This window comes from Triturus cristatus, chromosome 2_2 (assembly GCF_964204655.1).
Source record: "Triturus cristatus chromosome 2_2, aTriCri1.1, whole genome shotgun sequence".
Classification (NCBI taxonomy): Eukaryota; Metazoa; Chordata; class Amphibia; order Caudata; family Salamandridae; genus Triturus; species Triturus cristatus.
Genome location: NC_140582.1, coordinates 339937791 through 339963845, shown reverse-complemented (window position 1 = coordinate 339963845; position 26055 = coordinate 339937791). Strand labels below are relative to the sequence as shown.

General features: G+C 42.3%; 1 pseudogene; it reads right to left on the bottom strand.

The window, feature by feature from the left end:
* Nucleotides 1–372: 372 nt before the first annotated feature.
* LOC146862257 (uncharacterized) overlaps nucleotides 373–26055 on the bottom strand; it is a 42870-nt pseudogene continuing 17187 nt past the window's right edge.

The following is a 26055-nucleotide window of genomic DNA, read 5'->3' as shown; positions in this document are numbered from 1 at the left end:
TAGAGAGCTATACCCAAGAAACCTTTGCTACGGTTCTGGGAACTATGAGAGAGACCAGGACCAACTTCTCCAGCATTTTCAAAAAGTAGAACTAAGGGCCTTATTTAGACCCTGGCGTGCTGTATTCTGTTTCCCCAGGCAACCGTGGTTGTCCTCTACTGCCCTAGTGGACTACAGCACACCACATATAGATATCTCCACCTGCCTGGCACAGATCTATTTGCTTTCAGATGAGCTGCCATGATGAGAGCTCCTCGTAAGTCACTGTATCTTTGCTGTGCAGCCACAATGTTCAATGCAGAGTGTTCTATAGTAACACAAAAAACAAATGTCTCTGACCTACTGGGAGTTTTTTTTCCAGTGTTTGGGGGTTCATTTGTTTGCTTTCTTGGGAGTGCCGTCATGTTTTCCTTGTTGGTCCTGAAGAGGACAAAAGTACATTAGAACATATTCACAAAATAGGTCCAATGTTCTAAGGTTTCCATTGGTGGATCCAGACTGAGAGTTTGGTAGACAGGGCACTACACCATCTTTCTGGCAATTAGCCCTGTCCACTAAACACTAAATAAGGCCCTGGTTCATTTGTTTGACCCCCAGGAACTGGGGCCAGTTGCTGAGACTATCTCAGGAAGGGTGTAACATTGGTGAGCAAGATCTCCAGGTGTGTCTCCCACTTAACTTTTTTTTGTGAAGCAAAAATCTTCAGCTGGACTTCAGGTGATGGTATCTTGCTTTATGCAGCCCAGCCCAGTAACAGCGTTTAGCCTTGCCCCACTTTAGGATCTTTCTTAAGAAACAAAAAAGTGCTTCAGTCTGTAGGTAAAACTTTGGACCAGTGTTATGGAAGGAATAAAATATGAAAGCACTTGCAACAGCAGACAACAGCAGAGAGTGTTGCACATCTATACATGGTAAAAGAGCAGTGCAGGCCAAAAACTTGTGCTGTTGAAAATGAGTTGAAGAGTTCACTTGAGAACAGAGTACATGACCTGCAAGGTCATAGTTAAAGGAAAACCTGTGTTTGACATGTTTGAAGGAATTTATGGCCATAGCACACAAGCACACCAGCACATATTCTGTGTTTTCAATAGATTGAAACATGATTAGACAATAGGAGCAGGAGACTGAATTAGCCAAGAACACACACAATCTGATAAGAGGTCCTAGGAGCACAATGATAGAGCACACACACAAATAAATATGCATTCAACCCAAATACGTATGCATGCAAAAGTAGAAGAATACTTGCTTTGTTAAGCATTGCTAGAACTGCAATAAAGGATATGTAGAGAATTAGGTTAAAGACTAGAGTTACAGGTGACCTCATGATTTTCCATAACTAATGTGTACAAATGAGTAACTGCCTAGAAATTCTTGTTTGAACATTTGTAACTAGCATTGTTTAACTTTGTATAAAAATAGCTACCGGTAAAGCAGCAAATTGAGACGGAGTGTTTACATGTGTGAAGATGGTTGCTCTCCCTGCCGCGACAGTAAAGAGCTGTTTTTACATTGCCAAGAGGTGGTTATCTTTTTTTCGTTTTTAAGTTACCCTGCAACACCAGGTCGAGGGGGTAAGCTCACCCCAAGAGCAAAGCAGTCTCAGCTGCTACAGAATACATCTCTGTCCAACTGAGAGCTTTTGGCTTCAAATCTGAAGATTTAGTTGGACCCCAGACTCAGCTTCAAGGGGCCGTCGCTCTCATCAGCCTCCTCTATTGCCCCGTTGAAGGATTTGGACTTCAGAACAAAATGACTAAGTCTCTTTTGACCAGTATGGCCCGTACTGCCCCAATCAGTCTCAACCATTGAGTTTAATTGGTGGCTAGTGTTTCCTTGACACACCTTGTCTTAAAACTTTAAAAGTTCCTAAGTATGGTTTCTTTATTTCCATTTTAATCATTTGTGTGTAATTTTGAGTATTAAATTAATCTTGATTGTTTTAAAGTGATTCAGGGGTGTTATCAGGCAGTTTCTTGACTTCACTTAACTGGGGAAATGCCTGATGATGCTTAAGCCATGGCTACCTGGAGTTAAGCAGACGTTCTACAGTTAACTGTGTTAAAACTCATCAAGACTGTGTCTTAAGGTGGACAGGTCAAATAAAATATAGTGAGCAGTACTCAATCAAATATTATACAGAAAGTAATTAGCATAAACATACATAAGACTGTGGAGTAAAACTCTATTATTTCTTTCATCATAATTTTTTCTTCATCTGTATATTCAAGCGTGGTGCTCAGGTACTCAGGCTTGTGTAATAAACCATTCTAGCAAAAACATATTAAGAAATCAACAAATAGGTTATGGGGTGACAGTTGCGTACACAAGAATTATTCTTTAGTAAATTTGATTTGAAAACTTTCTTTGGTTTAAGTGCTTATTTGTCCACTTTAGGCAAGTCAATATTTTGACTTTATTGCATAATTACCAGGGTGTTATCATCAGGGTAGAAATTAAATTTAGTGAGCACAACTACAACTGGAGACAATTCAGTAACCCAAGTATATTCTGTAAACAATTAGGTTGTTTTTGACATTATTAGATGGGTCAGGCAGTGCGATGTAAATCTGGCGTCACCAAGGACCACGTTGGTTGTTAACAACTCAATTGTTTGGTGTATGTACTCTATCAAGAAGACACTGACAATCAGATGCTCATCTGCAAGATGCTTTGCACTCACACAAGACTGGTAAATGTTTCCTCCACATATGTCAAGAATAGGAGCTTTCCTTTAGATGCATCCTAAAATTGGAAGGGACAGCTGCCTAACTTGACATAATCCCTACTGCCTCTTGCGTCCCATTGCAGTTTCCGTCTACCAAAAATTGACTCTATCCTTTAGAGGAGATTCAGAAGCCTTGTTGGAAGCAGATGCGATCAGAAAATGCAGGAACCCAAACTGGCAAGAGACCTAGCTCATAGAAGCATTCCCTAAGATCCTTGGAACCGTGGGAGAAACCAAGACCAAACTCTCCAGAATTTTCAAAAAGTAGCACTTGATCACGTTTTTGAGCCCTGTGAAATGGGGCATGGTGCTGAGGCTACACCATGACGAGTGAAACTTGAACCAGCAAGATTACCAGGTTTGTCCTGCTCTGAACATGTTGACAAAAACGGAAAAGCTTATGCAGGGCCTCAACGTGATGGTATCTGGCATTGCGGAGTCCTGCCCATCTACAGCATTCAAACATGCACCACCAACAACCTCAGCATCTACCGAATCCAGGCTTGTCCCACTCTGAGGTGAGTTTTTGGCACCAATAATGAAGGTTTCAGCAGGATCTTAAACTCAACACCTTCAACTACGGAGGACTGTCAGCAGCAACCGGCTCAACGGCTGCCCTTTTTTTAACTGCACAAATTTCACACTTCAGAAACCCACCTTTGAATATTCCCACTAGCTTAATTACAATGTGAATTGGTAATTATCATCACTGTTCAAATATAGTGCAGCAATAAAATTAGTAAATAACCAGAATCCACAAAATGTAAATCCTCTGTTGCTTTACCAGAGACTCCCAAATCGAAGCTTAAATTACATTTCTTTCCAATCCTAGAGGGTTGAGCTATCCCCGATTCAAACTGTGAGAACTAGTTGCATTCAGCTCCCTGACAAATAACCCTAATTAGCCAGCTTAACTTCCTAGGTTATCAGAGTAAATGGCATTCCAAATGCAAAGTCAAGTTTTATTGCATTTTGAAGCAAAACTAAAATTAACTTTTTTTTATAAAATGTTCTGCCAACCCAGTGAAAAAAAATAATAATGGTGCAGCGCATCACCGACAAATTTAAATGAGTTTTCTTGCTGGTTCCAGATCAAGTCCTTAAACACATCTGTGTCAGTCGTTAGGGTATTTTCTTTAGGTATGGCCACTGGGAAACAGTGATCCACTGCCGTGCCGTTTGCCACATGAAGATTAGTTTGCCACAATTTACGCAACTCCTCTGCCTCCCAATCTAGCTCCGGGATAGTACCCGCGGGTATAGGATAGATTATATGGAATACACCTTGATAAGCAAGAGGAGGCTTTATATGACACTGCTGATTTTCGCTCCGTCTTATTTTTATCAAAATAGCACTTCCTGTTGCGTGAGGTTTTGGATGATTGCAGATGACTGACCAGACTCAGGATGTATTAACAAACACGAGGGGGGCATTTGGACACAGGACAAGTGGGTTGACGAGCATATGTCATACATTGTATTGTATATTATATCTCTTGCTGACATTACAAGGTAACTGTATCCATGACAATGTGAACTATACAGGATAACGCGATATCTATGATGTACTTACCAAAGATAACTGTATTGGATCGAATATGTGCTTTTGTTTTTTGATAATCAATGAAAATAAAGTTACAAAAAAAAAAAAGATTAGTTTGCCACACTTGTAAACAATTTGCTGATTTTAACAGAAAATATTGCTAGCTCAAATAGATCAAACATTAATTAAACCGTTACACACAGATACACCATTGCATTTGACAATTTGCAAACGTTTGCTGGTCACCTATCATCTGTTGATTGCTGTATTCGGTCATTTAACAAGGTAACATGTTTTTCCAGATAGTATACCTAACTCACTGCTGGACAGTAGGAACAGATATCGGCAGCAGAAAGGTGCAAAAACATAACTTGTTAAATGTAATTCAAACAGTGCTGAAAGAAAGATGCATTCTTTGTCATGAACACTTTTTGTTTCACTATCAATGCAAATGTATGCTTTGATCATATACACTGCTCTCAGAGCAGCGCTTATGAAAAGAGAGTACTCTAACTTGAGAAGGACACCAAATATTTTTCATGTCTGTTTATGGCTTGTTGTCTTGACTCTTAAAGTATTTCTCTTTGGGACACGTGCGTAATGTACATAAAATGACCTATACTATTTTGCAGAGCTGTCTTGCAACGAAAACAGGTTTGCCTGAATGTACTCTGATGGGAACTTAAGATAAACCTGGAAAAAACGGCCATTTTCAATAATATACTTCACTGAATAAACAAGGAACATCTTTCATTAGAAAAAATATGCAGACACTGTCATGTTTTCTTCAGAGTGGCTGATCAATAACTGGAGAAGATGTTGTGGCAAGAATAATTGATTCTGGACAATATCTCCAACCCAGTAACCGGTCATTATGAGTTTCCTGGCCTAAAACTGGGGCAGACATGCTGGGAGCAGGGCTTAACGGGTCAGTTACCACATGAGGGTCTACATTCTGAGCCCTTTTCTTCACACATTTTCCTGAGATTGCCAAAGAGGCTCGGAGAAGCTAAACCACGCTCAGGGTCCACACATCTTAAGCCACCTAATTGTCTTGCATAATAGCATGTGAGACTTGAGGTCAAATCACCGCTCCCTCATGGCCATCTCAAGAATCAAAACGGCCAAAATTGGAGGGCGGTCATTCGCTTACTCACTATCTAGGCTCTGGAACTCCCTCCCCACCCACTTAGGAGCCAACGTAAATTATCTAGCTACACAAAGCAACTAATGACTCCCAGGCAGATTTACAAGCCCTTGCGCCACTTTTGCGTCACTTTTTCCATGTTAAAAATGACGCAAAAGTGGCACAAGTGGCTTGTAAATCTGCCCATCAGTGTCCATTTAGGCAGCACACTATCTTTTTCTTACTATTTCTGCGCTGGGAAGCCTGTGTCCGGGTAGCCAGGCGCTTTATTAAGGGTTGGTAACATAACAGCATAACATTCATGTTTAGGGGCATATTCTTTTTTTGTGCGGAGTCTCTACCAAGAGTGAGGAGTTTCCACAGTCGTAAAATTACTAATAGTAATATTAAAATTGTACTTTATGAATACCCCAAAATAGTAAACTTACACAAAAGTGTACGTTTGCCTTTGAGTAGCAGGCATGAGCTGTTCCATTGGATACTGCAGAGCACACATGGTGCTCCCCTGTGCGGATTCTCCCGCACAGCGAAGTTTGGGGTCGTGCATCTGCACAGAGGCAGTACCAGAAGCATCTGTTGCTGCGGCAGCCCGCTCTGGCATCTGCTTCCTCCTTCAGCAGCGAGTCGACGGCGCCGCTCATAATAAGAACGTCTTGATTCGACACATGGCGCGCCCCACAGCCCCAGAGCTCAGGCCCGCGGTCCCTCCCGCACGCCCCATCTCGTTTACTCCTGCCACCAATTAAGGCTCCGTGAAAAGAAAGAGCATCTATGTTTTTACGAATCTCCCGCAGAGGTGTAAAGGTGTGAAGTACTGACTCGAGGCTTTCACAGATGGGAACATGCAATCAGTGGGGGAAGGAAAGCAGCTTTTACAGAAAGCTAAATTTCTGATTTCGCTGTTCTAAAAAAAGCCAGGCATTTGCACATTTTGATCAAGCAGAAGAGAAAAGAATAGACGCTTAACAGCTGGGACCTTGATTACGCAAGAGTCCCATTGAGAGCTCTCTAATACCGAAGCTGAAAATGCACAACTTCGAGAGACATTAATCAAACCTTTGTGCCCGTGCAGTGTCACAAATTGTAGAGCAAACTGGTGCAAAGTCTTGAATTAGGATTTGATTTCCAGAACAAATCATGATTTGCACTGGAAACTAGCCCTTAACTATGTGGCAAGAGGGCATCTCTTCGGTGGTACATGGACATCCACCATCCATCGGTTTTGAGGCAAAGTCAGAAAGGTAGCCAGGGCTTTGTACTAAGGATTTACGCCTCCTTGAGGCATATGTAACGTTTGAGAAAAGTTTTATGTAGTCAAAAATGTTCTAGCTTTGCATGTGCGCTTTTATGTGTAACACGTACTAAGTTAGAACAGTTTCAAACTACGTCAAAGCGTATTGTTTTGTACAGTACTAATGCTACTAGACATCATACACACACTCTTGCACTATAGTGCGAAGGTGTGCGCCAATGAGGGGACTGACAGTAGCAACGTCATATCTTAACAGATAGGGCGCTGTGCTGCCTTATCCCTTTACACGCAGTCCAGCAACTGTGCTGCATTGTGTGGAAAATTAGCAAAATAGCAAATTTGCTCCTTCTGAGTTCACTTGATGGTGAGTTCATTTTCCCATAAAATTGTCTGAAGAGATTTTTCGAGACATTTTCACAGGCTTTTTCTCACACAAAAATTATTTTTCTGGATTTCAGAAGTTCATGACGTTTGCAAAATTACAAAACAAACTTCATGAATTGGGCAGAAAGGAAATCGCTCAACTTTGAAGAAACCTATTTCTAGTATAGATAAAGCTCCCGCCTTAAGTATCACATGTGAATACAGCCAATTCTTTAACTTAATATTGAAAGGTTCATCAAGCATAAAATGCCCTACGGCGCCTCCACTATGGCGGAGGAGCGTCGCCCCACTGCTTTCGATCAGTGGAAAGATAAGGAAATATAAAATGATAATAACTTTAAGTTATTATCATTTTGTGCTTCCTTTGCGGGCGGGTGGGTAGGCGGGGCTGCTCTGCTCACTGAGTAGGGCAGGGGAGGAGTGGTTTGCTCACTCCTAAGTGCGCAATGACGGTTCGGTCAACCCTCTCGGGTTGCCTAAACCAGTCATGCGCACTTTCTACGTTCTCCATAAATGCTGCATTACAGCCTGCGTGGAGACCAAGCCCAGAACTCCATTCCCTGGTTAAGCATCGAACCAGGGTGCTCCAAACCATTTTCTTTTGCATTGTGACACCCCATGCTTCACCCCACTCCCTGTTTTGTTAACTGACCTGAGTTCTAATAGGTAGGTTCACAAAATAAAAAATTGCAGTGCACTGCCAAATATTAATGAGGTAGGATGTAAATTGCAACCCACTTCAATTCACTGCTATTGCAGTGATGGTGGCCTGCTGCGATTGCTTTTAAATTAAAAAATAATTTTTTTGTGAATGCAAACCATTTTACATAGGTTGGGTCTTATAATTCTTTACTGGTTGCAAACAAAAATGGTTGCAAATTGCTACCAGTATCTTATGATCAGCCATGTATAGCCACATGTTTTCTCTAAGGTCTTTCAGATATTCATTGTTCTTAAGTGGACTTTAACACTGAGTTACTAGTTTATTTGTGGACGTTGGCAATAAGTTGAAGACCTATATTAAACCATTGTGATTTGGCTCTATGATCCTATAAAACCTTTTTGGGAACTTGGTCTTTTTGAGGATTCTCTTATACTAACTTTAGCACCTGGACTAACCCTTCTAGTGAGTTTTTATGAATTACATTGATGAGTCTTGCAGTCACCCTTAACATTCCTTTCATTCTTAACAATTTCCAAAGCATCTCTTGGCTGTCTCTAGTAAAACAGCTAATTAGGAGTTAATCTATTTGAAACCTGAGAGGATTGTCAAATTACTAAGAAAGACCTTAGAAACAGCACATGATGTGATCCTTTGCATTGAAATGCTGGCATTGGGTCCTTGATCACATTAGAGCTTTCAGTGATCTTGACTCTTCTGGAGGGTCTCTTATACTAACTTTAGGATCTGGATTAACTGTTATTCCAGGTTTGAACAAACAAAACTACTCGCTCCTGTTTTCACCCATGTTGTTCCCACTTTTTTTTAATGATCTCGAGTACATGTTCTGGCTGCATTCCTTGTCGCAGTTTCAAAGAATTGATGTCATCAGAAGCCAAAGGGGGAAATCAAACTGTAAACACAGCCTGTGGTAATTGGACTTTCCATTTTATGGCTTCTATCAACTTTTAAAAAACAGTGTGGAGGGTTCAGTTAAAGCGCTGTGCTTTATGTCCCTTTGAGGTATATAAACTCCATTGTTTAGGGCTTTAAATCTCAGCAGTGTCTTTAATCTTCACGGCTTCTTGACAGAAGTTTGTTAGAACCACTTAAAGAAATCCATTTCTCACAAGTACATTTAGCACATCTTTATCATTCATGTCTGTTGTTGTAGATCTAAGGGCATATTACCCTGGCACACAAGGGGGAATAGTCAACTAAAACAGGAGGGAGTTGTAGGCCCTTATTGAGGGTCACACAGTGTTGGAAATGACCATTTCCTTCATGGTGTACCATAACAATGTTTGTCTTAACTTTTTTTGCTGGCTGTGCTCTGTACCGTAGGGGAAAAGTGTAAATGCACACAATGAAATTGGCATACCCCTAACTGACATATTTAGCTTACATATAAGTCCCTAGTATATGGTACAAAGTGTATCTAGGGCATGTAAGTTAAATTTCACCAGTGGGCTATAGCATCCATTGTGCCACCTACTGCAGTGACAGTGCAAAATAGACTCTGCAGCCTTGCTATACAGTTTTTAAAACTGCAACTTCTACCTGCCCCAAAAAACATTTGATATATGTCACCTTTAAGTAGGCCTTATTGCCCCTAGAGTCAAGGTGTATGACATTTAAAAGCAGGAGCTGTTAAACTTCAATGTTAAACATGCCCTTAATATGAAAAAGCCCCCAAAGTTATTTTATTCTATAGCAGGTTTGACTGTTCCATTGAGAAGCATTGCGATACCGTCTTATACATTAAATATTGTTATTTTCGCCTGGGAAACTGCTACAAAGTTCATTCTTGGACTTGTTAAACGATTACACTCCCAATTCAGAGGTAAAGTTGGATTCGTAGTAAATATTTTATAAATGGTACTTTTACAAAGTTACCTTTTACCTGCCTGATGCCTGTAGAATCACATTTACATGAGCTTCCAACTGCTTCTTAGGAGCTAAATATCCCATTTGATGATGTGTGAATCTGCTCCCAGAGCTGAGAGAAAGGTTTTTGGCTTGGGGGTTTCCTGTTCCTCTGGAAGGCTGATCATCTCTGTTGTGCCCAGGAACTTAATTTACTTCAAAGAGGCATACCTTGCCACAGGCAGATGTAGCTAACAGCCGGGCCTGTCTCCTTTTTTTGTCCCCTTTGCCAATTAGGCATGAGACCCAGTGGATGAGGAGCTGACCCCACAACTGGTATAGGGTAACCACAGAGGAGGCCTTGCTCATTTCCCTGGTCACACCTCTGCTCTTCACAGGGGAAGAAAGGTTCTATCATATTGGGTTTAGAAACAGAAGGGCACCACAGGGATATTTGAAGTAGAGCATACAGGAAGTGGTGCAAATGTGGGTAGGGTTGCCCGTGGAAACTTTTACTCCATTGGGTAGGAAGGAGCCAGGAGTGTCCACCACCCACAAACTCGCAATGGGCATGACTGTGGCACCCACAGTACCCTCCTCAGCACACTCTCTGGGCCTGTAGAAGAATAGAAGAGGACTGGACTTGCTGTCTGTGATGTCAGAAGAGCACTGAAGACTGAACCCGCTCTCCCTCTGGTCCCCAGGACCATGAAGAGAACTCTAAAGGTCAGATTTATATCTTGGCTAATGTGTCCAGATAATCAAGATTTGGGAATACATCTATTCGCCATCATAACTGTCTGTCTGCCCGGTTTATATGTTATCAGTTTGATGCAGAAACTCAGTCAAACCCCAGCTGTCTCCGTCACTTTCACACTACTCCATTGATGGAGTAGTTGGCAAAAAGTGGTTGATGCAGGCGTTTTAGCAAGAATTCTGCAAGCCTCATTACAATTTTGATTTCCATTGTCATATCCATGGGGATTAACCCTCCACACTTGACCTGGTAGTTTCACACCAGTAACAGCATATGTTGAACTGCAGTGTACATGAAATCAAATGTAAACATATTTTATGTAGTGGATGTAAAAAAGACAAATGAAACCATGCTAGAAATGTTAAAATAAATTTATTTTAAGAGAAACATTTCTCTCATAAAACGCAATGTTATTTTCATAAAACAAATCAAGAATACATTGTAAACAGTATTAACAGTTTCTCATTGCTAAATAATCTTGCCTCCAAAGTGTTATGGAACAAAGTATTCCTCCTCCTAAAGAGCCTTCTCTCACTCCAGAAGCTGATGGAATTCAGGCACCTCAAAGAATTATTGGGGCATGTGTGGGTCTTTTTTTGAGGTGGTTTAGGAGTAGGAGTAGGAGTGTTTGTCTGTGAGGGGAGATTTGGTGGGTGAAGAGGGTGCTTAGGAAGTACTGGGTGCTGGAATGGGTGTGGTATTTGGGGATGGTCTTGCGTGTTGGCAAGTGTGAGTGTGTATGTTTTGTGCTACCATCAGATGTGATTGTGATTTGCGATGTGTCTGGCTGTGGGTGAGGTTGTGGGTTTGGGTGGGTGTATGTGAGAGCTTGAGTTTGGATGAGGGTGTAGGTTTGTGGTGCAGCGGCTACAGCAGATGACTCTGGAGCATGGGGCTCATAGTTCGATCCCTGGCTCTGGCAGCAGCTCAGCATGATGGAACTCTGGGCAGTAGCTCATTTAATCTCTCTGACAGCCCCCAACACCTGGATATCTGCAGGGGTGATAAATCACACTTTACAAATCTAGAATTTGTATTTATTAGGGTGTAGGTTTGGGTGGGGATGCTTTTTGTGTGTGTGCTTGTGTGAGGGTGGGGTTTGGGTAAGAGTGTTTTTTGTTGTGTGCTTGAGACGACATGTGGGTTTGGGAGAGGGTGTTTTTTTGGGTGTGTGCTTAGGTGAGGGAATAGGTTTCGGTGAGGCAGTGGGTTTGGCTGAGTGTTTGGTAGAGGTTGGCGTTGGGGTGTGGGTATTTGTGTGTTGCTGGTGTTTGTGGTGATGGCTGTGATAATTGTGAGTACTGGTGGGTGCATGGGTGTATGTGAGTATGTCAGCATGTTGGATGGGTCTGTAGTTGAGGTGGTGGTGCACTGTGTTGTACTGGTGTGTTTTGTTTGTGTGTGTGTATGTTTGGTTTGTTGTGTTGGTGATGCTGTTAGTTAGTATTTGCAGTTTTCTGTTTGTGGGGGTGTGGATGTAGTGCAGGGGTATGGCGTTGGGGTTCTTTTTGGTGAGGGAGTTGGTGGTGGAATGGTAGTAGGGAGAAGGGTTTCGGAGAAGGATGGGTCCAGAGAAAAAAGGGCAGGTGGTACTGTGATGGCTAAGGGGGCTCTTCTCCAGACTAAGCCTTTCTGTATTGCAGACACTGCACTGTGTATGCCATCCAGGAATGCTACTAACTGGATCATTTGCTGGCTTATTCCCAGGATGGTACACAATAGTGCAGTCTGCCCTACCAGAGAGGCTTCACAACAAATCCAGAGCCTCATCAGAGACCATTTCTGGGTGGACTGGGGCAGGAGCTGAGGTACCTTCACTCAACAATCCCATCATTAATTTCAAGGGTCACCTGACTTACCTCATGTGTGACATACCGGGATACCAAATTTGTACTATGACAAACAATTGAACAAAAAAAGGGCTCTTATAAACAGCTTTACTTTACACACTTTCGGGTTGTTTTGTTGACAGGTCACCTGATCAGATTAAAATGGACACACATTGGACTGTTCTCTGGCATCTGCACAAATGATTATCATCCTTCCACACCTCCTATGAAGGTAATGGATACTAGCTGATGGCCTAAACTCTACTATTTGTAAGAAGATATAAAATCTGGACTTACACAAATTTTTGCTAAATGGTGAGCATGTGAAGCACAGAAGAGTTGGGCAAAGCTGGAAAATATTTTGTTTGGACCTGGCCCTCTAGGCAGGGCTACAGTGGGTTATTGGACTTCTGTTTCTGACCCTGTTTTTGTTGGCATTAAAACCCTGAACACTTTACCACTTCTAACCAGTGCTAAAGTGCTTGTGTACTAGAACATTTAATTTACTTGTAAGTCCATAATGTATGGTACTGTCTGTACCGAGGACTTTTAAATTAAAGGCTACTAGTGGGCCTGAAGCACACATTGTGCCACCCACTAAAGTACCACTTTAAAACAGGTCACAGGCCTGCCACGGCAGCCTTTAGTGCAGTTTTAAACTGCCATTTTGACCTTGCAAAAAAAATGTTGTCAGTTCGAAACCTAACTTTTACAAAATTATAAGTCACCCCCAGGGTAGACCCTAACAGTTTATGGGGCAGAATGCATACTATTTAAAAATGAGGACATGTATTATTAAGTTTTATCTGTTCTGGCAATGAAAAGTGTCTAAGGTAATTTTTAACTGTTCTAAGGCCTATCTCTCCCATTGACTAACACTGAGTTACCTTTTTACATTCATACATGCTGATTTTGGATTGGGAGCAGATAGAGATATGCTGATGAGACTCCAATAATCTGTCATTTAAAATCCTCTCTAATGTTAACGTTTGATGTAAAGTCACAGAAAGTCATATAAAGTTGGCATTTCTTGTCTCAAACATGTGTGCCTTCTTTCAGTGTCCTGGGTCACATGCCTGTGCATGGCTCTGCTGTTGGGTATGTGTATTCCTCCAAGACAGTGACACAAAGGGGGTTAGATATGAACAGAATCACCTATCTCGCCAGGATGGATTGGGGTGAAGCTGTCTCCCGCCCACATATACCTCACCGGACTTTGCCTCCAGCCCACACATAGGAAACTGACACCAGGCTTTTGTCACTTTTGAGCCTTGACAGGGGAAGGGAAGAACTTTGCAGAACCAGATGTGGGATTAGCACAGAGAGTACACCCACACACAGAGGCTGGTGCAAGGTATAAATGCTGGGCCACCAGGACAATTCTTCAGATCACGTCTGGCCCTGTAGAAGACTCAGAAGAAGGACTGCACTTCTGCCCTGCTGCCTGAGGATGGAAGATTTGACCTGCTCCCTGAACCCAGGACTGCTAGATTGAATCCAAGGGCTAGTTGGCTGGGCTCCTGTGCAAGCTACAAGGACACAACAAGCTCCAGATTGCTCTAACCATATTGCTGGACTCTGCTGAAGTAAGTGCTAACCCCCAAATAGTGCCCCCAGGTTCTGCAGCCTTGGAAGTGGCTTTGGTGGTAGTGCTCCTGGTTAACCCTAATAGCTGGGACCTTTCTGCTCTGAGAACCGACATGAGACCAATACCTACCTAAAAAATGATCCACCAAAGCTGCATCACCAATGGGATTGACTTCCCAATGCTAACATTCTTCTCCACAACAGCAAACCCCTTTCTGCTGAACCTCTTGATGAAGGTATGCAGCCTTGGGAAGTCCTATTCGGCTACAGTCTACAGCTTTGTCCAGCTGCTTACTGTACCTTCTCCATGAAATTTTAAATATTTTTTCTAAAACCGAAGGTAATCCAAAACCAGGCCCAATCCATCTCTTGTATCCAACCCACGCTCCATCGAGGTCGGCCTTAACTTTTTATTTTGATCTGGGGTCTGATGTAGCATTATCAGATGTCTGCGGTTGCGGTTTGATAGCTTAAGAACTATTTTTGACCAAATAAACCTGGTTCTACTGATTTAATTGAATTTGTTTTGGTGTCAATTTAGTGATTAAAAGCTACAATTATTTTGTAAAATGATTCGAGAAATGTCCTTTCTGTATTTTCACTTTATTACTGTTTGTGTGCTGCATAACTACTTTACATATTGCTTCTAAGTTAAGCCTGACTGCATTTGTGGCAAGCTAACAGTGAATTAAACACAGGTTAATTTAATGACTTTTTGTGGTTCACACTGACAATGATTGTGGTTAATGCCTCAGTGGGGCTTCTAACCTCACAAACAGTAACCAATTTCTTACATCAATAATCTAAATGTCCATTGCAACTGGGATTGACTTTACATCATCTGAAAAATTATTACAATTACTGAGTCAAATCAGTATAGATGAAGGGAAAATCAATGTAAGAGGTTGGTCCGGTTTTAACTGTACATGTGCACTAAAGTAGCAAACAATCTTATGATAATTGTATTAAACCATAATTTTGCCTTAATGTGGGTAATCATTCACTTCCTACAGATTCTTGTTTGGCTAACTTACATTGATATGTTTTAAGGCAGGCACAGAGTATCCGATGACACACTTTTATTTATTTATAATATTCACACAATGTGTAGAAAATGCTTAGGTAAACATATTCTAGTGTACATTTGTAATAAATGGGTTTATTGTTTGTGGGGGTGGAAGGCCCACTCAGGCAACAGACACAATCGTTGTCAGGGAGAACCACAATACTTACTCGGTTACCCTGTCCTTAGCCCTCTGGTAACTCCTAGCTACAGGCAGTCAGGCTTGACTTAGAGGCAATGTATACAGTATTTATGCAGCACACAAAACAAATAAAGTGACAACACGCCACAAGAACAATCTTACCATGTTTTAGGGACAGAGCACAAGCACAGTTTTGATTGGATGGATGGGATGCTATATATTTACTTACCCCTCAAACTACAACTTGAAATTATAAAAGAGTAGACTTCACATTGTTAGAGTTGTGGCTTGAGTACCACTACTTAGACTTAGTTCATGGGCCTGGAAAAAAAAGAATAATCATACAATATGATACAAATGACCTTGCACTTACAACTTTGTAGTTGCTCTCTGGCCTTCAGCTCCCCATCAGCAGTGGGTAGTCCACTGCCAAGATGCAGGCCATTAAAGGAGTCAGGGTGGGCCACTCCTTGGAGGACTTTCTGAGCTGGACCTCAGCTGTTATTTTGGTCCAGCGTCGCAGGTCTGCCCACTGATTCTGGCAGTGCAGGCTATGGCGCTTATGGATCGTTTGGGTCTGCAATTTCCTTGAGATGACCCACCAGATTTTCATCTTCTGATGGGGGCTGACCTGGACATAGGAAGAAACACAGGAGAAAACAAAATAAATGTGAAATCTTACAGTATCAATAATGCTAAATTGCAAATGCAAAATGCATGTATTATCGTATAATAAACAACATGGGCCATTTTTTCTTCCTAAGTTTGCACACGAAAAGAAAAGAAAACACATCATTTTATATAGTATTACCAATATATATATTTAGCTACACAAAACCACAGAAATTCCGCAGTTATAGTTATACTTATGTTAAGAAACAATAACTTGTGGCCTAAAGTTACTTAACAGCATGAGGTATAGTTTCTTCAGATAAGTATAACTATAAGTATAACTATGTATGGTTTTGTGTGGGTAAAACATCAGCCTAACTATAACTTCCCTGTAACCTTTTTTCAGTGAATGTCAATGTTTTTTTAACATAAGGTAATATATAATTACCGTATGTTAAAAAAGCCTTAGGCTGTGCGTGGTGGGGGATGACCGCAAAGCCAGGCCCTCTGACCTACTCCCGGGGGTATGGTGTTTGTGTAAGTTTCTTTACCCCAATTGGGCTTCGGATCCACATCCCTAGATATCTATACAATTCTTTCTTTGATAATTCCCAAACTACAGAAGAGATTTACCCAAAATCACAAAAGCACAATTTGCAGACCAAGATTTATCTTTCCATCCTGTGCGGTGTAATTCTGTTCAGTGGTTCGGGCTGTAGGCGTGTCAAAAAATGTGCAAAATCCCCATAGACATTGCATGGGGAAAAACGTTTTGGCGCCCCCTTTTTCTTGACCCCCACTTCACAAATCACCCCGAAACTTTCAAGACAGCAACAGAAGTAAGTTGTACACTAGTTTTGTAAATGTCGTGAACATTCGTGAATTGGTGCCAAATTATTATCAAAACAAACATTACTATAGATAGCAGCCTAGCTGGCAAACAAGAATTTGACAAATTTTTAAAAGGCACGTTAATAGCATCCGGTACAAAATGGGAGACATCCGCAGCTTAAAGTTTTAAACTGGCATCAAATTTATCACCAGCAACCTTAGAGCTTGATGGACTGAATACCAGAGGATGAACAAGTCAGTCATTGGTGTCAAGATCAGAGAGTGTCAAGAATCTATTAGAAGTGAGGATAGTAGGAACACCTGGAACTTGATCTTGCTGGTGAAATGCTCTTCTCCTTGTCATATTAGCAGGGGGACAGGGGAAAAGGGGTTTATAGAAAAAAACCAACGGGACAACGCTTGCCATCAAAACAAAGTTACTAGGCTTGCGGCCAGAGCCAACCAAACGATGCACCAGGGCCAGAGCCCTGCAGTTGATAACTATGGAGTCCCCCTCAACTGATTTCGGTGACCTGCCAATCCACCCAGTTCTCCTCACCAAAAGACTATCATTATACTCTGACATCTTAAATGTGGTATTCCGTGTAAGCCAATGACAAACGTTACTTTCAGTTTCCAATGTGATTCCGCCTTATTAGTTGGCAAGGGAAGTATTCCAATCAGAACTGCCACATACGGGCAACGATCAGGTGCAGGTTCAAAGAAGGCTGGCTTTGAATTCATCAAGGATCGGAAGGAGGTATGATCCTAGGGTTGGTCACAGCTTCCCTTGGGTGCCCGGAATCCACTGTGCCCATACTTTGAGTACATGAAGACTCACCCCTAATGCTAGCGTGGTCGCAATTGGGGTGGTGGTGGTAGCTGACTCTGGAATGGAGTTCAAAGAGAGACATCTTTCCCTAGCTTAATCTCCCAATCTCCTTACAACTATGCTAACGGCCCAAAACAGGAATGAGCCCAGGGATATGCCAGCTTGGAGATTGACTGTGGATCCCTCCTACACCAGCTTGCGCTTGCCCGTAGCAGCAGGTTAGGCTCCCAGTCAATGGAAATAAAGAGACCACACTCACCAGAGCCAATTACAAGGGATCAACCGAAAAGCCAAGAGGGCTGGCCCATCCCAGCATCTACCAGGCCTCCTTGGCCCCGGCGTCACACGGGTGCGGCCGAATGTGCTTGGTAGTGCGAAGAGGGGTGTGGCTGCCTCTTCCCATGGTCTCACTTTGGCACCTACTGGGACGAGTTCTCCTGGGACTCCGAGTCCCCTACATGGGTGATGGTGGTCACAAAAAAGCTAAGCTCCCCAACACACGGGAGCCCACAACACGCTTTGTAGCACGAAACGAAGTGTGGCCACCTCTTTCCCCAGGTCTCGCGTTGGCACCTCCTGGCACAAGGTGTCCTGGGACTCTGAGTCTCCCTACACAGGTGATGGTGGGCACAGCATAACAAAGCAAAGCTCCCGTGCAACCTCATTCTTTAAAAAAAAATTGTTGTATATAATGATTTTCAAGCTAAGTTCTCGAACAAAAATGGATTTTATCCTGCTATATGTGTCACATAATTGTAACATGTGTAAGATCAACATTAGAGTTGCTGAAATATTTTTTTCCTGTACATAATATAAGGCTTTCATTAGTGATTTAGATAGGATATAAATATTTTCACTATGTTGACATAGAGGCTGTGACATAACGTTAGAAACCACAAAAGAGATTATAAAATTTACTAAGAGGAAGATTGTATTTGGCTATCATCAAATTTCAACCAAACAAAATTGTAGCTATTATAGGAAAACAAATTAGTAACAGAACAAAAAACGTTTTCAGAGACAGAATTAACTATCATGTTGGAGTCAGCTTATTAGGGTAAAATCACAGTTATTTGAAGTCCTTGACCAGCTATAACACTTTTGTGAAAAAGCAAATGTGTATCTGAAAATCTCCAAAAAATGAATGCTGGGGCCTCACTGATGGAAATTAGTGCATGCGCCTCTTATTGGTGGTCTTGATGGCATCATCTCCTACTGGCCCATACAAACTGATGTCTCCGAAGTGAGAGGTGATGACAGGTGTCTCAGGCATTTGCTGAGCCTCTCTTCATGTGGAGGAGCATGGTTGGATGTTGTCAATTAATGAAAGTCAACAGAAAGGTGTAAATGGCTCACTAATAGCTACAAATGTCTTTAAAACCATCCTGCACTAAACCCAAAAGGGAGCCCAAGATTTAAATCTTGATACTCCATAAGGTCATTATTCTGCTTCTGAAACTGATTTTGCTCCTGCAAGAAGTCATTTTTTTATCAGAGCTATTATCTAGCCAATCTGATCTTAATGCCCGGAGGCTGCACCAATAATGTTCTGTCCCATAGTTGTGTGTAAACTATGGGCATGAATGTCCTCACTCATCTGAGCCAATACAGGCCTACCCCTAACCTCACTACCCTGTGACAGTGTGCATCTTTACAGTGAGTCCTGGGTCCACTGCAGCTATAGTTGCTGTAGTAAATACAGGTGTCAGGACAGGTGTGCACACTGCTGAGCAGGTGGTGTTGGGTACAGTGGCCAGATGGAGCAACAGCTTGTTGAGGAGGGGACTAGGCTACACTAGAAGATATTTATGTAGTGTTTGCTGCTTGAGGCCCCCCCCCTTGCAGCCGTACCCGACAAACCAGATGGGCCTGGCTGTTATACCTCATGATCAAGACCACCAGGAGATATCTGTCCACTCAAGGTTTATGCTGGAGTTGGGGTGATTGTGGAAGATTTTCTGTGGGTTGCTGGACTTCACTTCTGGCTGAGGGTCCTACAATGATAGTTGAAATAGCAATAAATTACTTATGAAAGACAAACTTATCCTGATAAACATTTGATACTTGAGATTCTGAGTAATGTTTTGTTTACAAGGGGGACCTGCAAATCTGCTAAATATTACCATACTCCTTTATCCGTGGCTAGATATGATATAGTAGAGTGTGAGGAAAAAGGGGACTGATTTTGAGTTCATCAAATGGAAGACTCCATCACAAACATTACATATATTGTCCGTGTGAGTTACAGTCTCATAAGTGGCCTACCGGCCTTGGTGTAATTTATGACACTGGAGTAGCTATATAGATTTATACAAAACTGCTCTCCGTCTGTCTGATAACACTGAAACAAAATGTCCATTTTATAATCCAATATTGACATAGAAACGTTGTTAAAATTGTCACGGTGTGCTTGTGACAGTCCCCATGAGTTGCCAAGTATAGGCAGAATACTGAAATTCAGCAGCAATGCTAGTAGCCCATCCTGACTAGGGAACACATGAGTTTAACATAAACAATGGAGACTGTCAAAACAACTTCATAAGTGACACATTGTTCTCAATTTACCCCTTTGCAAATGTAAAAATATAATATTCTAAAGATGTAATACATCCGTATAGCAGTTATATGTAGAACATATGGCATGATTATGTGAAAAAATTTACATTTAAAGCATGGCCAACCATGAGACAGTATTGGAGATGTAGTGTGTATCCCCTAATTGCATACCCAAAGATGTGGTCCTTATAAAGAAGACACAGATTATATATAAATAGCAGTGTTTAAAAAATAAATAAGTACATGTAAACACGCAAAACCTCAGATTTTGGTGCAGTATATACCAACACATATACTACATGATGTAGGTTAATGATAATTGAGAAGCAGAGAAACCCCAATTTGTAGATACCTTTTAATCACTTGTTAGGTCCCTGGGAATAGATCCTGGGCTGAGTTAGTCAGCCAATGTATGCTTCAGCATCCTTACACCATTACTATTAAGGCCAAAACAAATATGATCCTCATAGTACTGCGAAACAAAATTATTTGAGATAAGTGGATAAACATATGATATCATGAGCATGGAGAGATGATAGCTCCATTTAAACCCTTTACTGATACACAATTTAGACCTCTATGTGAAAATGAAACATAACATTTAATTTAGGTCATAAAAGGCAATGTTTTTGTGACCTACTATATAGACAGCTATAATAAATAGGATTACATTTCACTTGACTGAAGACATACACTGCTTTTACTTATCAGTCTCCACTCCACTTGGGATTTCTGCAAAACTTTCAGTGTGCAGGATTCTATAGACCTTCTCATCCCATGGAAAAAGAATTATAGGCCTGGGAGAAATATCACCTGTCTGCTGGGCCTCTAAGTAAGCGTTTGAGGCCAGGGAGCACATTTTCCCTAGCAGCTCATTCCAATGCTGCCTAATTTCCTCATCTGGTGTTAGATACTACATTCACCCTTGTGACAATTCTATCCCACATTTGCCTTTTCTGTGTAATGGTGGTATTCTGAACAAAGGTACCAAAGTACTGGCACTCTACACTAAAAATCTCATCAACCATGACTGTTAATTCTATCTCTAAAAATGTAGGGTTTCATCTTCCTGCCATGGTAAGATAAAATAAAACGTAATAAGCAAAGATATGGAAAGAAATTGGAGGTTTTTTTAAGGGAACAGCAGAACTTCCTTTGTGTCTACCTGCTTCAAAATATATAGACAAAGGATTGTTGTTTAGGAAGGGGTGTGCTTTATAGTGTTGGTGTCCAGGTGTAATTAATGTTGGCATTAAGCTCAGGTGTGCATGACATACACGTTCGTCATTATTATGGATGGATACATCAACGGAAAGCACGTCTGTTGTTTAATTACTCTGTCACAACACCCCTGCAACCCTGCCAATATGACAGGCACATATGAATCTGGCAGTCGATAAATTACCACTGACGGAGTATTATCCGACACCAGACGAATTTACATCAGTGACGGAGGCTAACCGCTGGTCCGTTGGATGAACCTCCATTAAGGCTGATGGAGGTTGTCCCATAAAATATATGTCAGGTGGGAGAACCTCCACCAGCATGGCAGATGGATCGAAACTTCCATAATGGAGGACGAACAGCCAGAACAACAAGATATAAATTGGGACCGAAGTTAAGAAATTAAAACTCTTCACTGAGTAAAGGCACAAAAATTATCCAGACAGCGAGGGACCTTCTCACGGCATAACATTCAAATTTCTCCCACTCTAAGCTTTCCCACCAAAAGTTAACAGCTTCACACAGACCAAACCCAGCAGCTATCTAACCACGTGGAGCCCTCACCGGCAACATCCTTCTGCCCTGCTGTTTTTTTTACTTCCATTTCAGAAACCAAGTCGAAAGGTAAAACCTCTAACATGGTCGAAACTGGTTTCTGTATCTGTCCAGCACTCCAATGTGATCTGCTTGTGTTTCACTGTTTTTCGACTTTTGTCTGGCTGGGGCCCTTCTATTCAGGACCCCAGCCTAGCTGCTTCTTCTCTAAATTGATTCCATGTACCTTAGTTACACTTCAGATTGGATTCTGGAGTACCCTTGTGAGTCCCTAGTATATGGTATACTATGTACCCAGGGCATAGGTACCCAAGAGGCCTCCCAGGGGCTGAAGCATGTATTATACCACCCATGGAAAGCCCTCCAAAATGACACCACAGGTCTGCTACTGCAGCCTGGGTAAGGTGGTGCATGCACCCCTTACAGGGATATAGGTTCACTATATCGCACCTATCACTGCACATAGAAACCTATCAGTCACCTCTATGGCAGGACTTATCAATCCTGACGGCAGGGTGCTTGGTTATATGTGAGAGGGTGCCCAGGCATGAGCTGAGCCCCTCTGCAGCCTTCGGAATCTATCCTCCGGGGTTGTCAGTGGTGCAGCCTGACCATATACTCTTAAGTGCATTATAACTAAAACGGTTAATGCTAACTTTGGACTGGCTACACGGAAACATGTTGTGTTTGGTGTCAAACACCTTGGAATCATACCCCCATCAATTCCTGATGAGAGAATATGATCCCACCCTTCTAGCGGGAGAGACATGACAGCACAGGTATACCCGGTACCAACTTAACAGAGCCCTGGCATCACAAAATGGATGCTGCAGCCACAGACACGGGTCTGGCCTCCTGCTACTGACCAAAACTCCTGCAGGGGAGGCCTGGACAATAGTTTTCCTGTCACAGGGAGGTGTAATCACTTCCCAGACAGGCTGATGTGCATTGGGGCTGGGTGGGAGCACTCTCAGAGTGCTTTGAAGTCCTGCACAGGGGGACATTTGGTGTCCCTGTGCACAGTCCAGCTCAAACCGGTTCAAGGGCTTCCAGCCCCTGCTCTGGCGGGTCCCCTGAGTTAGTCCAACCCCTTCCTTAGGTATAAGTAAGGAACTCCTGGCAACAGGACTTTAGATATCCCTGGACGAAACTCTGCAACTGAATCCTGGAACTTCGACTTACTACTCAAGACTAGAGGATGGAAGAAATCTCTCTTGGGGTCAAAGAGTGACTCCCCTGCTTGGCAGGCATCAACGAAGCAATTGCCGGTCTGCATCTCCGAAGCTCCCGCCGGACGCCAACAACTTTGCAACACAGGAAAAGGATTTCCAGACTTCTCAGAGGCCGACCCGAGTCCCCAGCAAAGCTGAGACCCGCAGCCCTCGTGAGTAACGTGGAACCGGAATTCCTGGTCACGGTGTACTTTTGCAAGTGCATTGACTTTTTGACGTTTCTTGAAATCGTCCTTGGGGTTACTTGTAGGCCCCACCTCGAGCAGAGAATCCACCAAAGATTGTTGGCCTAGTCACCCGCCATTTTGTGATTCATCTTGAGATCCCTTCGCGATCCCTGGTCCGTCGACTGGTGGGTCCCTGTGAAGGTAACTTTGATTTTCCTTGGGCTTCCCTGGTTGCTTCAGACGTGCCCTGACTTCCTACCACGTGGTGAATCCCCAGACCTTACTGGTCTGCACCGAAGCATCATTCTACTTTCTGCATGGGTTGCTGTTGCCAAGGCTTGTTGTGTCCAATCCGGGCACCAACGCTGCAGCACTCAACATCCTTTTATGGGACAGCTCGAATCCAGCTCCTGGTTGTCCTTGACGCCTCCTGGTCCTCATGGCTGAAGAGTCAAGCTTCACCTTCTTCACCTGAAATCACCCGACATCGGTGGGCATTCGCCTAGCCGACGACGCGACCCGACACCATTTGACACCTATGCAACTGGCTTCCCTGGGTGAGGTAACATGAGTACTCCGGTGCTCCTGTGGGTGTTGACCCTAGAACTTCCTAAGTCCAAAAGGGTTTGGTCCTGACTCATTTCTAAGGGTCCCTATTCTTTAAAAATCTAACCGCGACTTTCCCCATAGAAGCTAACAGGAGCTCGCGGCTGTGTTCTCACACTGCACACGGCCCCCGTGGGTCCCCTGTGTCACTACCTTGGGTGGTTCCTTGGGGTCCCAGCAATTCTACAGGCTCTAGTTAAGTCGTGGTTCTTATACCCCTATTTTACTATATGGTTTGGCTCACCCCTAGGGTCTGACGTGTATTTGTGCTATTTTACTGTACTATTTGAAGTGTAACTTATGTGTTTAGACCTCTAGCCTCATAAAGAGACTAGTAGGGTGTGTTTAGAAATAAATACATATCTTTTATGTATATACCTGGTGTGGTTGCCTTTCATTTAGCCATTCACGGGATTATAGACTGGTAAAACAAGCTGCTTTACATTCTTTCAAGACTTAGCCTGAGGGCTGCTCTCCATAGCTACCACTATTATAGCTTTCAATATAGGTTGTCTTTAACCTATCATCAATAAGGGGTTGTTTGGACTGGTGCAAGGTGCCACTATAATTAGTGGACAGCATATACCAGGCCAACTTCTCACACTAGGTACCAGTCAAGTTCAATCAGATGACCGTGGTTTGTGCCTAATGCTTTTTGATGCTATTTTGACCTTTCAACTTTAATAACTTTAGTTCCTTTTATTGAATGTTTGTCATTTTGTTGTCATTTTATTTATTAAAATGTACCCTATGATTCTAAATTGGTTTAGGATTTTTCTTGTGCTATGTTTTAACGTTATCACTGTTAAAGAAAGTCCTAAATACTTTGCATCTTGCCTCTGAGTTAAGCCGTCTCCTATGTGCAATAGCTGCCAGGGGTTGAGCTCAATTAATTTAGTGACTTTAAGGTTTCACCCTGGCCCTGATTGTGATTATTATTTGAGGTGGTTCCTTACCCCTCTCAACAAATAATCCAATTCCTTACAGTTTGATTGCACAGGATAGCTTTGATCTTTCATCTACAGTTCCCCAAAGAGGAACAGGCACCCTTTCCAAAGATTTACAGCACACTCCGGACTCATACTCAGGTGTCATTCTGTCCTCGACTCCTGACATGTACGCCACGTCAGATGCAAAAAGCATAGATGCACACCAGGATGTTGATTCTGAGTGACAGCCAACATGTTCTATAAGGGAATGCTGTAATACATTTTCAGTATTGATGATCATTTCATGAGGCAGTTAAGGGATGTGGGCTACCAGCAGGGCTGTTTCTTGGTCCAACACTTCCATTTATATTGTCTTTGTTTCATAGTTTTCTTGCTTCTCTGGATAGGCCAAATCAAGACCTTGGACAGAGAGTGGTCAGTCTTAAACTTGGTTACAGAGGGGATTTGACAGAATAAGACCGATCATGTTCCACTGAGGCATATTGGGGGCATCAATTAATTGTTGAATTAATTATGAGTTTCCTTTCAATTTCATTATGTGCATCAGCAGACATGATTATTCAGTATCATCCACTTCATTCTCACATGCAGGAGCAACTGTTTGTGAAGTAGCCTAATTTCCTGTGATAGAAAAGAGAGGTCCTACTCTGTGTGGTGGTCTGTGTAAGTGGGAGCAGCTGAAAAATCACCCTTCCACAGGCTTCCCTGAAGTGAGGTAACTGTACTTTTATCTTGGTTGTAATTGAGGCACATGGTAGCATACCATCCCTGTTACTAAGAGACCTACTTCTGAAGGTGCATTGAAATGGTCTGGCAACATCTACTGCATGGTGAGACACTGTAATGCTGGTGAATACAGGTGCACATTTGAGATTATAAAAACTCTATCAATATTTCCAGGTATATTGAATCAAAGACTTCAGGTTTGTTCAGCCTTGATCACCCACCATCAATCAAGGTCATCCTAAAAACAGAGATCTTAGGGTGTCTTTAGGACGTACCTTCTACCAATGGTCTTTAAGGCCATGATGTTCTTGGATCAATTTAAGCTATGCAAGGAAGAACGTTTTCACCATGGCATAAGTGCAGATAATTCTTTGTATGTGTTGTATCTTGTGGAAAATAATATGGCTATGTAGTATGCCAAATGATCCAGATTCCATTCCGCTGTATTGCCACTCATTCAAATGCAATGATACATAGGAAGCCGGGGCATAGGTGATAGAGATCAGGAGTAGGCTTATATACATATCTCAGCAATCTTCTACATTCTGTATTCTGAATCATCTGACTGGGCTTGAATGCCTTCTGTATGAGTGTGTGGACAGCACAGGTCGAATCTTGTAAAAGTTGTTGGCTCTCAGCTGAGCCTGTCAATAATTGCTGCATAGTGAAGGGGAGTTTATATTTCTCAGATTTATAACCCTAACTTTACATCATTTGAGAAAGCCAATGTCAAACAGTTTACACATTAAAACAAGAGAGGTTTACTGACATTCAAATCAGGGTATATTTTTCAAGGTTACAACAA